Below are 14524 nucleotides of genomic sequence, written 5' to 3'. Positions count from 1 at the left end.
TCTTCCTTGACTTGTTTTCAATTACCCATATGGCTTCAACATCAAACAGAGTTATGAGACTAAAGTTGCTCTTTCTTGGAAAAAGTATGTGACTGGTCATATAATAAATCATACGACTGTCGAGGCGAATGTATCCAATAGTGAATGGATTTGTATAATGTATGATGAGTTTCTAAACATAGATGACGTAGTAACCTTATGGTTAAAGTTATATCCTTTATCTCCTAGCCCGAGGACATCATCTTCATAGGAAAGATTTCAGATGTTTGAAAATTCTTCCAAAGACAGAGATATCATATGTCTTTTTACTACATAATAAACTATTACATCAGTGAAGTAAAGATTTGAGAAAAACATCTTAACTAATGATGGATAGAACTTTCTTGATGGGCTACAGAGAAAGGTGGACAAATTTGATTCTTCAAAAATATTAAAGAATTTACATTCTTTGAAAGCTTCTGAAACTAGTGTGAATTCATTCCATTCAAAGAAGTAATTTTGATGAAGACAAAAGGTTTTCAAAGGATGTGTTTGAATTAAGCTAGAGCATGTGCATCAAGTTAAGAAATCAAATCTTCAGCAAATGCATTCATATGTAAAATTATTTGTTGTAATTCATTCTATAAAGACGTTTAAATGCTCAAGAAATCATAATTCTCTTCATCTACACCCTTCTTACATAATCATACGTGTTAATGCATCAAAACACTTTTAAATTTTATCTTTTTAAGCCTTTTGGAGAAGTGGTATTCAAATACCATATATGATATCCTAATACCACATGAACGAACCTCATATTTTTCCAGATTTTCACTATTGTATTTGAATACCATATATGGTATCCGAATACCAGATGATTAAACTTCAAAAATTCCAGAATTTCATGTGTGGTATTATTTGAATACCATATATGGTATCCGAATACCAAGTGTAATTTTTTGAAAAACAATGTATCTTTTGATGTTGTATTCGAATACCACTTTTTGGTATTCGAATACCAACCTGGAAAATTGTAAAATTTCAAATTCAAATTGGTTTCCAATGTTTGCGTTGATTCATGGCGTGTATAAATTTGAAAAGTTGCATTACATTATTTTTCATTTTCAAAATTCAAAGTAATGCTTCATGAAAGGTTTCTATTTGAAAATGCATCCTTTTATGACAATGTTTCATTGTGTATATAAGATACACTTTTCAAAATTTAGATTTTACATCTTTCCAACATTAAAAAATTCTCATATCAATTCATTTTCTCAAGTATTCATTCATTAAAACGTTGTGAATTATTTTAAAATCATTCAAAGTTTCTCATACATTTTCTTGAGCACTTAATCATTATAGTCTAAATATTAGCATAGTGAAAAAGAAGATCCAAGGATAAAGTCTTAAATTCAATTAAAGACAATAATACTTCAAATTATTCTAAGAGTTTCTTGTAACGTAATCATCAAAGTGTGTGGTGATAAGTTGTGTGTAGTTAGAGAGTGGTGTGCTTTCTCAAGATTACTTGTCTAAGAAAGTTTTATTGTGTGTGTTAGAGAATTGTAAATAGAGTCTTGGTGTGAGGCTGTAACAATTTCTAACATAGTGAAATCTCTCACAAGGTATGAGGGGACTGTAGTACTCTTGTTTGGAAAGAGGAATTAGGATATATTGTTGTGTTCTTTATTTTTCCGTATTTAAAATTATGCACTTTACTTCAGATATTCATCCAAATATTTCTGGAAAAATAAGAACATAAGAACCATCTTTTAAAAACAAGAAAAATCCAGTAAATCAAATGAAAAAGAGCGAGGAATGAATACCTAGTGTGCCTCCTTGAGATTTTGAGCGTGTGATTCTTGCAAGAAATCAAGATCACATTCAAAATCAGATCAAAGAGGAATGCTAGCTGGTTTTGATCCAAGAATTTCCTTTGAGAAATGCACATTCCTTCCTTCATAAGAGTGTGAAAATCCTAATTCCGTAAAGTATTTAAGGATGCCAAGAATCTTAGTTTTGAAATTATTGTCTATAATGCCTTTTATTCTAGTGAATTTCTCAAGAAAAGTACCAAATAATATGGTATCATCAACAATCACCAAGAGAGCGATGAAAAATTCTCCTTTCTTGAGGGTAAACAAAGAGTAATTATTAGAAGTCACTACTATAAACAATACACTTCACGACAAATCTTACACCTCACTCAACAAAAAACAAGGTATAATGCCATGGTGCGCCATATTTTTTTTAATATTTTTTTTAATAAATACCACATATTCTCTCGGCTTTTAAATATAACCAAGGAGAAAAATAATTCAGCACATGCTTCGAATCTCAATAATAATAATTTATATTTTTATATCTTTAAAAGTGATGTTTTTTTTATATATTTTTAAATTAATGATTTATTCATTTGGTTATATTTAATAACCGTGGGATTAGATAATAAGATTTTATTATAAAAACACTCGTTAATTAAATTTTACCCTAAATATAACTTATATGTAACCACTCCAAACTTGCACGCATCATACTTTGAGATGGATTGCAAGACAGAAAAAAATCTTCAATGTTCTTCTATCTTGAACAAAACTTTTTCTTTGCTCTTGAAATTCATCCCAACATAATGGTGTTGATGTATTTTTGGAATAACCTTCCTATGTTGTCAATAAAAAAAATTCCTTAATTTATTACTTTCCTAGGTTGATAACATTGATAAATTTATTTCTAAACATGTTGTAAATTTCAAGCACATGTATCTTGTTCTCTTTCATATGAAAGCATTTGCCATGAAAACATTTACTCAAGATAATGAAAATTTTGAGCATATCTCTGAGATGGATTGCAAGTGCGGAAAAAAAATTCTCTTTGTAGGAACATATAACTTATCATAAATTTGATGCATGCAATCCATTGAACGTGAAAAGAAGGTGCACAAAGGGTATACAACAATATTATGTGTAAACAATGTAATTTAAAAAAAATTAACCCCCTCATTTTTTTACATTAACCGAGAGGTATGTAGCACTTGGGATATGATATATTTTATTGTATTTTTTATTTAAAAAGAAACACATTTTACCTCGATTTTGAGTAATAATCGAGAGAAAATATATGTGTTTATTGAGTTTCTTCACCGTCCTTAAAAAAATCTTTTTCGTCCACTTAATGAGTATCAACGCTCAAAACACTGCCATTAATGATTCGTGTGTACCTCAAAAGACATTATAAAAACATCCAGAATATTAAAAATTGATAATGAAACATTTGATATGAAAATTTTGAAACTTAAAAAAATATTTATTTTATTTGAGAAAAATTCTCTAGGATGGATTGCAAGAGTAGAAAATTATTTGGGTTCAAGGTTTTTGTTCTTAAATAATCATATGATTGAATATTTATTTTATTTATCTAACTTTTTTTTTTGTTTTATATCAAAAACAAATGAATGCAAAAGCCATAGAGAATATATTGCATCAAACTTTTAATCTTTCTCAAGATCAATGAAATAAGGATCTCGAACATTTGTTCTTCCTTAAGATATCAAATATTTGTTCTTCATCGACAACTATGTTAATGAATCTGAATCAAAATTTGTTATATAATTTCACTTTAATATTCTGTGTAAACAATGTAATATTCTGTGTAAATAATGTAGTTCGTAAACAACTTAATTTATCAATATTCTGTGTAAACAATGTAATGAGTATTTTAAAAATAATATATTTTCCCCTCGGTTTTCGTCATAAATTGAGAGGTATATGACGCTAGTTTTGAAAATATTAAAAATCTATTATCGGGGATCGAACCATTGACCATTTCAACCATCCTCTCGGTTATTCTAAAACTGAGAGGTGTAGTGGATAATTTTCATGACGCCTTTTGTTATCTCGGCTTTATAACCGAGGTTAAGTCAACTTTGCGTCCAAGATTAAATATTTTTTTTTAGTAGTGAATAGACTAGTGATATCCCTCTTATATGAGAAGTCGAGTCAGTTTTTCATACCATTTTCTACTTTCTTATTTCAAACCATATAAACTCTTTTTCAAAATACAAACCTAATCAGGCTTAGTAGTGGCTCCATATGATATGGACATATACTCATTCTCATGTAAATCTCCATGTGTAAAGGCATCATTAACATCCATTTGATGAATGTTCCATTTCTTTATAGGTGCAAGGGCAATAAGAACTCTGATTGTAATAAGCTTTACTATAGGTGAGAAGGTATAAAAAAAATCCCCACAATTTATTTGATTGTAACCCTTGGCCACCAATTTTGCCTTGTATCTCTCAATTAAGCCATCAACTTTTTGTTTCATCTTGTACGCCCACTTGCTACAAATAGGTTTCACATGTGGTAGTTTGTCAACCAACTTTCATGTTTCATTTATAGTTAAATCAACTAGTTCAATTTTTATAGTTTTCAACCAATAATCATACGGGCATGCTTCTTTATAGGTCTTAGGCTCAGTACTGTTTATGAAAGACATGGAAAAAGCCTTTTGAGAAGAAGACAAATGATCAAAAGAATGAAAAGATGCAATAGGGTAAATAACACCTGAATTTGATGATTCTTTGTGATTTGTGAAAGAATTACATACATAATCATTCAAATAGGATGAAGCATGTTTAGTCTAACAGGTCTAGTAGGTGCCTTTGGATTACTTTCATATGTAATATTGGGATTATCAGTATTGTTCTTTTGATCATTATGAGAATGAATCATGCTTGGAACTTCAACCTCAATAATGTCATTATTTTAATCAATAGGTGAGACACCAGGTTCAATGATTTGATTTTGGTTTTGTTTTATGTGTTCATTGGTATTCATTTGAACAGGGTTGGTGTGATAAGTCGAAGTTAAAGATGAGGTAGATGATTCACAAGGGAATATATGTTCATAATGAGTTAGATTTCTTGATACAAAAATTTCTTTGTTGTTAATATCTAAGAGAATTGAGCCTTTCATGCCAGTTCTGTAACAAACAAATATGTATTTTCTAGCTCTAAGAGAAAGTTTTGCTATATGTGCTTACAATTTGGATGCAAACACTATAGAACCAAAAACTTTAAGAACATTCATATTGGGATCTTGTTGATACATGATGAAATATGGTGATTTATTTTTAAGAAGAGGGTTAGGAATTCTATTCATGATGAATGTAGCGTGGATGACAACATGTGACCAATATGATTTTGAATTTTTTTATTGAAAAGGAGAGTTCTACCAATGTTCAATTCTTTCTGGTGTTTTCTCTCAACTCGACCATTTTGTTGAGGAGATTCCCCATAACTAGTTTGATGAACAATACCATGTGAAACATAAAATGAAGGAATTTTGAATTCTGGTCCATTATCAGTTCTAACAATTTTGACTCTATGATTGGGTTAGGTAAGAATTAAATTAATAAATTCTATGACGTGTTGGTTAGCCTCACTTTTATGCTTCACCAGAACGAACGAATAATCCTCTTGGTGTTCTTTTCCTATCTCAAACAAGTGAAATAATTAAAAATAATTTTGTTGGAGTATATACATAATCTGTTCATATTGCTCAAGAGTAATTGAAGATGAATTTAACCTGACATAATTGACTTGAAAGGAACAATCCACATCTTGATCATTGGCATTTATGGACCAGAATGGTTGGCATAACAATTATCAAATGTGTGATTAGTTTTTCCATAATGAGTGCACAAATAATTTCCACTTTTACTAAAAGATCCTGATCCATGGGTTTAACCATTGTTTTTTTGTGAATCAGTTGCATTTACAAGAGCTTGAAATCCTCAAAAGGGGAAAAGTTTCATTGTCTCTCATGTTATAACATTAAGGAGAAGATATTGTTCATGGGGGAAGAGGATCCATAAGCAAAATTTGAGATTTCACAACAGAAAAAATTGCATTTAAACCAGTCCAAAACCGAACTGCATGCCCGATAGTGTGACATTGTCTAGCATTGTGCATAACTTCACATGCACAATTAACTCTACAACTACATGTAGGAATGGGAATGTAAATTTCAAGTTCTTCCCACAAGATCCTTAAATCAGAATAAAACTTAGTTACTGGCCTATAATCTTGTTGCATTCCATAGATTTCTTGCATTAATTTAGAGATATGCCCCAAATCACCTTGATATAAGCGCTCATTGTGATCGGTGCAAACATCAGTTATGTTTTACATTATCACAATGAATTAAAAATTGATTCATAAACATAGTTGAGAATCCAATAGTTCACAAGAATATTACAATGAATCCATGCATGATACAAAGGATCAAATGTATCAGTGATTCAATCAATAGTTCCATAAAAAAATTCAAGCATCAACTTCCTTCCAAGTGCTCTATGCAATGAATGAGTCAAAGAGTGATAGTTTGAGTGATTAAGCTTTGGAGAAACACTGGCTGATGAAGGTTTATCACTTGGATGAACAAAAAATGAACTTGATTGATCCAATTAAGGATCTTCAAATTGAGAAGATCCGACAATGGTGGAATTACGTCAAGCCATGAACATGGAAAAGAAGCACTCTCAGATCGAGAGGCTCATGATCCCATGTTGAGAAAGTGAAATACCATTTTAAGAAAGTAAAAAACTAGGGAAAATAAGAGAATGCCAATGTATATGACTGCTCTCAAGAATTACAAGGAGTAGTCAAGCCTTTATACAATCATCAAGTTAACACATCTTAACTAAAGTGGAATAGCAAGCATAAAACCTAACTAACTAGCATAACAAAATTTTGAAAATTATTATGACAGTTATAACAAAAAATTGACTTATGTGCAATAACTTGTAGAGCGAGTTATTTTTGATCATCATGCTCTCTTCTCATGTATTGTTTTGGATTGGCTTCTAAGCTTCTAATCTTCACTTATTTTGTCATTTAACATGGATATTAACCATCTATTTATATATATTAAATCCAATGCTTCAAATTATATTGCGACACTTAACACAGTCTTCTTCAAAAATAATCCACATCATCCTATTAACTTATGTGTACATCTTCTATTAATCCACCAATCAAAACACCATTATTGATCAACATCCATATTTTGACTCTTAAAGTACCAAAACAGTCACCACTATTAACAATAATATTAATACAAATAATAAATAATAATATAATATTTGGCTAATAATAATAATATAATATAATATCTAGATACCACTATTAAAAATAATATTATTTATAAAATAAAAGAGAGAATGTTTAAAAAAGAGATTTTGATCTAATTAATCAATTAATTATTTTCAATGTTATTATATTATTTTATTCTTAAAATCTTCAAACAATATTCTTTTTTTTTTACTATCAATAAAGTTTCTAATAACCATTTTACTAATACTTTTGAAAAAGAACGAAGCATTCAAATTTTATATAAAGTAACCGATAATTTTATTCGTATTCTATTTATTTTGTTGAAAATTGTGTTTTAGTAGCAATTACTAACATATTTAATTTTTTGTTTTTAATTTTTAATATTATCATTATTATATTGTATATTAGTTACAATTTATTTTTGGTATAAATATTAGTTACAAGTTTTTAGTTATACTCTTTTAATTATTATAAAAATTAATGTTTAGAAAAGGAAGAGTTTTATGAAACGATGAATGTAATGAAATTTTAAATTATAAATTCAGTCACATGGATATAAATTAAATTTAATAAATTTTGTTTCAGTTATAAACTCAATCAAGATATATGTGATGTTTGATTTTCTCTAATAATATTATTTTATTATTTTTAAACAGTCAATTTATTTCACTTTTTTCTTTAAATAGATAAATTTCTCTCATTTTCTTCCCCACACATATCTTTTAGAACTTGATGCATAACCAGATAAAAAAATGAGATGAATGGGTGAATTATTCAACACCGATTAAAAAAAACTGATTTTTCTATCTTTATCTAATCTAAAAGCTCTTGGAAGGTTTCATCTTTTTATTTTACATCTATTCAAATCAATTTTTTTCCCATATTTTTCTGTATAAATTTTAGTTTTTTTGTTTTGGTCATATTCAAATTCATTTCATAAATATTATTTTTATCATGTTTAAATTCATTACATACTCATTTATATTGTTTAATATAATTTTTAATTATTATTTTGCAGGTTTTGCAAATTGAATGAGAGTTCAATCGGCCCCACCTCCTACAAACAACAATCTTAGAACCAAAATTGAAATACATTTTCTCTTACAATCATTTGAGGCATCACAATTCTAGAAAATGCAATACATATGCTTTTGTTATTTTTATTTTTTGTATTGATTTTTATTTTATTTTTTTGGTTTAATTTCCTTCCTCTTTCTTCATAATTCTAGAATTGTAGTATTTATGATTTCTTTCGGATATAAATGCTTATTTATTTCTTTAGTATAAATTCTAATTATTATCTTAATTATATTTTATACTCAGAATTATTTTGATATATGTTGTTTCCTGTCTTTGTAATAAAGATGCACATAAATTTACGGATCTTCAATTTGAAAGTTCACATAAATTTACGTGTCTTCAATTTGAAAGTTCACACAAATTTATGGGTCTTCAATTTGAAAGTTTATCGTCTCTATGAATAATAATCATTTAGTTCTTCAAATTTTTTGAACTATAATACACATGTTTTTGTCCGGATATAACCATATCAACACCAATTAGATTATTATTTTTTGTTTAGTTTCCTTCTTTCTCTTACATCTCTTTCGAATATAACCATACCAATAATATTTAATTTCCATTTAATTGTTACGAAGTTATTATTTGGTTTAATTTCCTTCCCTCGATTTTAAAAAGTTTTTGTGGTTTAGCTATATGGAATAGTTGATGTTTTTATTCTTTATAAAAAATATTTTATTCCTTTAGACAAACTATTTCTAACAATATTATAATTAGTGCATATAGATAATATTTAATTTTTATTTCTAACAATACTATAATCAGTGTATATAGATAATATTTAATTTTCGTTTCAATTGTTATGAAGTTTTATTTTTTATTTCTTTCTAATTGCCGTCAATAATAATCTATGATTCTACATTCATATTTAATAATTAATGACTTATTAAAAAATTAAAATTTACTAATTATCTATCAATCTAAATCCTCAACCTATAATTAAAGACTATTAAAAATGTTGAAATTATATTTCTTACTTATTATTGATAATAATGATCTATAATTTCAATTTCTAACTCAACAATTAATGTAATATTAAAAATTTTGAAAGTGTTTTTTTCATTATATTTTAGTATAATTATTATTGCTTTGTAATTGCCAATCAATCAATTATTCTCTTTGAATAAAAATAAAATAAAATAAATTATAAATTTAATAATGAAATTATTCTATTATCTATTATTCAATCATTAAAATCATTAAATTTTTAAGATACAAACTAATTGATAAAATTTAGTATAATTCTTATATTATTTACAATTACATCAGTCTTTTTTATTACTCCTTAAAATTTAAGTCATTCTCAATTGTCCTAATAAACTCATATAATAGTTATTAAAATGAATTCACTAGAAAAAGAATTCTATCAAAATAATCAATTTATTTTCTCTATTACTCTTAAAACTCAAATTTTTTTCAAATATGTGTTTATAAAACTACATATAATAATTATTCAAATATAATTATTTAAAAATTACTCAATAAAAAAAATCTAAAATTTTGATGAAGTTTAAAATTTCATATAGAGTGACATTAATATATTATAGATCAACCGCACAACGTGCGAGTTATATTCTAGTTTTTAAATTAATTTTCATACACTGACAAACATTATATATTATTATGTATATTTTTTATGCAAACCATGTCTTGATTATATGCCAAATAACTATAATTATAGTTTGATTTAGAGTGCAAAAACTTCTTTGATTTATTTCTTTATTGTTGAAATGCACTAGACGGGTAGAGTCAAACTTCAATTTAGCTAACAACAAGAGATGCCCGAACCACCGTGGTGTTTGAAAGAACATCATAAAGTGAATATGATTTTATTATGGAAACTACATTATACCGTGTTGAATAAAAACAAGTAAAATGAGTGGAGGAACTGACATAATTATGCCTTGAAAAGCATAATGGATGGGGAAGTTAAATCAAGTCGAGAATATAAGGCTTGATTTAAATCAATTCCATTTACCTTTGCCTCCATGAATTATTTTCTTAATGAATCTTGTGAACAATATTCTACTTCAACATAACAACATGTATCCCCTCGTTCTCTTAAAAAAAAGATCCACACTCACACCCCTTAATTTCGGCCCGAAACAACTTACTCTAACAACTCATATTCAATATATCCTATAACAACAAAATTTACAATACTATAGCCAACAATATCTCCAACAATCAACATACACCAATCATTCACAAGAATACAACAAACTCAACCCACACAATAGCAAACACTACTACAAATAAGACATCTAACGTCGGCCACAAAATACATTTAACCTCGACTACATAACCAAGGTAACAAAAGACAACATGAAAAGCAATCACTTGTCATCTCGGTATTTATAAAATCAAGGTTATAAATTAAAAGGTTTTGGGCTCGATTCTCATCAACCGCATATTATTTATTTTCTAAATTTTGTTGCGCACACCATATAACTCTCGGTTTTATGTAACGCCCGAGGTAATAAGGCATTCATTTATCTTGTTTTATGTAATAACCGAGGGATAAAATCTTATTTTTTGCCAATATCATTTTCACTGGCTTGTATCATTTTTGTTGGTCTGTATCATATCATTATAAATCTATTAACAAATGAATACCAGATTTACATTGTTTTAAATCTTAGTTTCACCTTCTTGTATTATTTTTTACACAAAGACAATAAAATATACGACAAAATTGGAATATATCATATCATTTAAACCAAGGTTAGAAATTTACATTGTTCTGATCATCAAGACAAAATACACACATTTACATATTTGCACAAAATAAATTAAGGAAATTTACACATTTACAACCAAGAAAAAACTATTGTTTTAGAGAATCATAACAGGATAAAAAGACTCTGGCCCAACATGATCAGATGCCATCCATATCTTCTTTTGAGTAGGGTTTTTGGTTGTTAAACTCCTATAATTAGAACAAAAATTAAATTATGATAACCTAACAACAAAAACATGAACTTAAGAAAATATGGATTAAGTTAGTACCTTATGCTTCATCCATCCATGCCTAATACATTTGGAGACAATATATAACATATATCTCATAACATAGTATCCACATGAATTGAGGTCGGGTTGTTTTTGCTACTACAAATAATTTTCATATATTTATATCACACTAATACACATCAATAATATAATGTCAATAAATGCACAAGTAATATACTTACTTTTGGGAAAACATAGAATGACCTTTTACCAAGTACATTATGTTTGAGTGCATTATACTCCTCCATCGCTTTACACATGTCGGTTAAAATTAAACATGAATAAAAACTATCCAATTATAAAGTTAAAAATAATACAACTTACCCATTCAAAGTGTTAACCGCTTCTTCGGGAAATTCAAAGTGCAATGAGCAAAACACAACTATAGCATTTTTCTTAGGACATATAACAATTAGTTGTCAATGTTCACTGCATAAACATTCAGAATAATAAATATGTATACAATTGATTTATAAATGAAAACACAAATTAGTATATACTTACTTGCAGTAAAACAACGCCAAATAACAATCTTTGATGTTATCTTTCAATTTATCTTTTAAGTAAATAAGGATATTCTTTCATGTCGAACCGCGAGTAAGATCCATGTGTGCCGGATCTAAGATGCAATACTTGTTTTGAAGTTTCCTTTCAACACATAAGTCATGGGTGTACCTGCAAGAGCAAATCTTTATGTTAAAGTAGAATAACAAATAGAGATCAACATAAAAACTATACTTACGAGGACCAAATTTATAATATGAAATTGTCTGGGTACATATTTCCCAACAAAAATTCATGGACAAAAATCCTAGAAAGTGCGAAGAACTGTTCTGGATCAGAACTTAATGTAACATACAAGAATGGATCTGGAATACTGTTAATGATCATTCTTATTATCTCAATTTTATCTACTTTTGAGGTGTGGGTTCAATACTGCCCTGGTTGACAGAAAAACTTTCTTTCGCGCTTGTATCACTCGTAACTTTCTGAACTTCATTCTCTCGAATTTCAAACTGATTTGAATTTATGTAGCTTAATAGACCCAACAAATTCAATTTTTGCATCATAAAAATAATATATATACAATTCGAAATTAAAATACGCAAACAATAATAACAAAAACATAAAACTTATACCTCAAGCACATCACGGGTACACTTCTCAGACACTTTCTCCTCACTCATCCTCTCTAGCTTCTCCTGCTCCTTCTGGACACTCTCCCGCACCATTTGCAACAACCTCTCCCTCTCCTCCTCTAACTTCATATCTTGGTCCTCCTTTCACCTATTTTTTTCTTCTCATATGGCGGCTTTTCTTTATCTTCTCCATGTTTAATATAATCATGGGTGAGTTGTGTCTTAAATACCCTCAAACTCTCCCCATAATATGTAAGCATCTCCTTTTTCACATTATCATCATATGGACTAACAATGAACGCATCCTATGTTTACACAATAAAGATGTTATTAGTATTAAACAAAAAATGAATAATCATATATACTTAAAAACAAATCATAAAATACCTGAACATCTTCCCATATGGCGTCATTCAATTCCTCTTCAACATCGTGCCAACTATCTATCAAAATATTCACTTTACTTCTACCTTGTAAAACAATGTAACCCATAAAATTGTTAATATGTTCACCATAAGTCCTGCCGGTTGCAACATCAACTATAATTGGTAGCGAACACCGATTTCTTGGGTTTTTTTCACCTTGGTATACATCGTGGCACCTCTAGTTTTTCTTCTACGATTTGTATTAACAAATGTTGCAGCAGATGTTGTATGGGAGGTGCTTGTCGAATCGGCCATGACTATCTGTTGAAAAATAGGTAGGAACAAAATGATATAAACTCATTTCGGTGATATATAACTTGTTTCAGTGATATATAACTCGTTTCAGTGAAGAACAAACTTGTTGAAAAATTATATTTGTTGACGAAATGACTATCTAAATAAACCTTAAAATGATCAAGAAAAATTATACTACCTAACATTTCAATAAAAACAAATAGAAAATCGTAGAAACAAAATGATCAAAAGACAAACTAGCGTAAAACCCCAAACAAAATGATCAGTGAAAAACAAAGTGATATATAACTCGTTTCAGTGAAGAACAAACATGTTGCAAAAATGACGTTTGATGAATATCTGTTGAAAGAGTTTTGATGAATATCTGTTGAAAGAGTTTTGATGAATATCTGTTGGAAAATCGCATAGTTTTTTTTGTAAAATGAGAGTGACAAAATGACGTTTAGGCGTTGATATATAAATGAAAAGTTAGAAACTAGCTAGATTGTAGTCTGAAGTATTTCATACAATATATGTGTCACGTCGGTTTTATATAAAATCCGATGTGACAGTATTAATTAAAAATATAAAATATAAAAAACACAAGAATGTCATAATCTGGGAATTCAATTAAAAGATATATAACGTCGGTTTTTTGTATAATCGAGGGGTTTGAACATATCAAATAAAAAATTAAAATAAGAATTTAAAAATAGTATTTTGAAATTGATTAATGCAAAATATATTACCTCTCAGTTGGACCATGCAACCGAGATAAATACTAATAAAAATAAAATAATAACAATCATAAAAATGGAACTTAAAAATGCGCCAAGTGAGAAATACTAACTAAACAACTGGAAAAAAAACATAAAATGCAAAGACTGGTTGTCGAAGCAAACTCTCTTATAGCTTTATTCACTCGCTTTTCTTTAAAATCAAGGTTAATGATTGTTTATTTTTATAAAAAAAAAATGAAATATGACGCTCCCAATACCTATACCTCGTTTTTCTATTGTTCGAGGTGTTAACTTCGTCATAAAAAACATTATTTTTTATAGTGAAACTTACATTTCCCCCTCAATTTCAACAACATCCGCGACTCCAAAAGAAACAAATCACTCATACTAAACATCTTAATAAGAAACTTCAATTCGTCAACCCAACAATTCACTACAATCCTTCAACCAAACTTTTATTACTCCAACCCCGAACAACACTACTCTAACCCGCCATTCCCTCAATATCATATAACATCCACACAAAACAAATGATATTACCCTTTAATAGAGCCAACAAACCCAAACACTAAAATATTGTCAATACCATTCCATAGATTAGAGTCAAGAACAAACTTAGGGTTTGTGGGATTTGATTTCTCATCTCTTGTATGCATACATTTGCAAAGTAAGATTTATAATAATAATATCTCAATTCGAATTCGATTTGAGGGCAGACGTACTCATAGCAAGGTCAATTGGAGAACTGCCAGTCAGGTGAAAATCTTGGGACAAGGGGTGCCTTGCAAGGAAGTAGCA

This window comes from Lathyrus oleraceus, chromosome 2, assembly GCF_024323335.1.
Source record: "Lathyrus oleraceus cultivar Zhongwan6 chromosome 2, CAAS_Psat_ZW6_1.0, whole genome shotgun sequence".
NCBI classification, from domain to species: Eukaryota; Viridiplantae; Streptophyta; class Magnoliopsida; order Fabales; family Fabaceae; genus Lathyrus; species Lathyrus oleraceus.
This window is presented reverse-complemented; position numbering follows the sequence as displayed.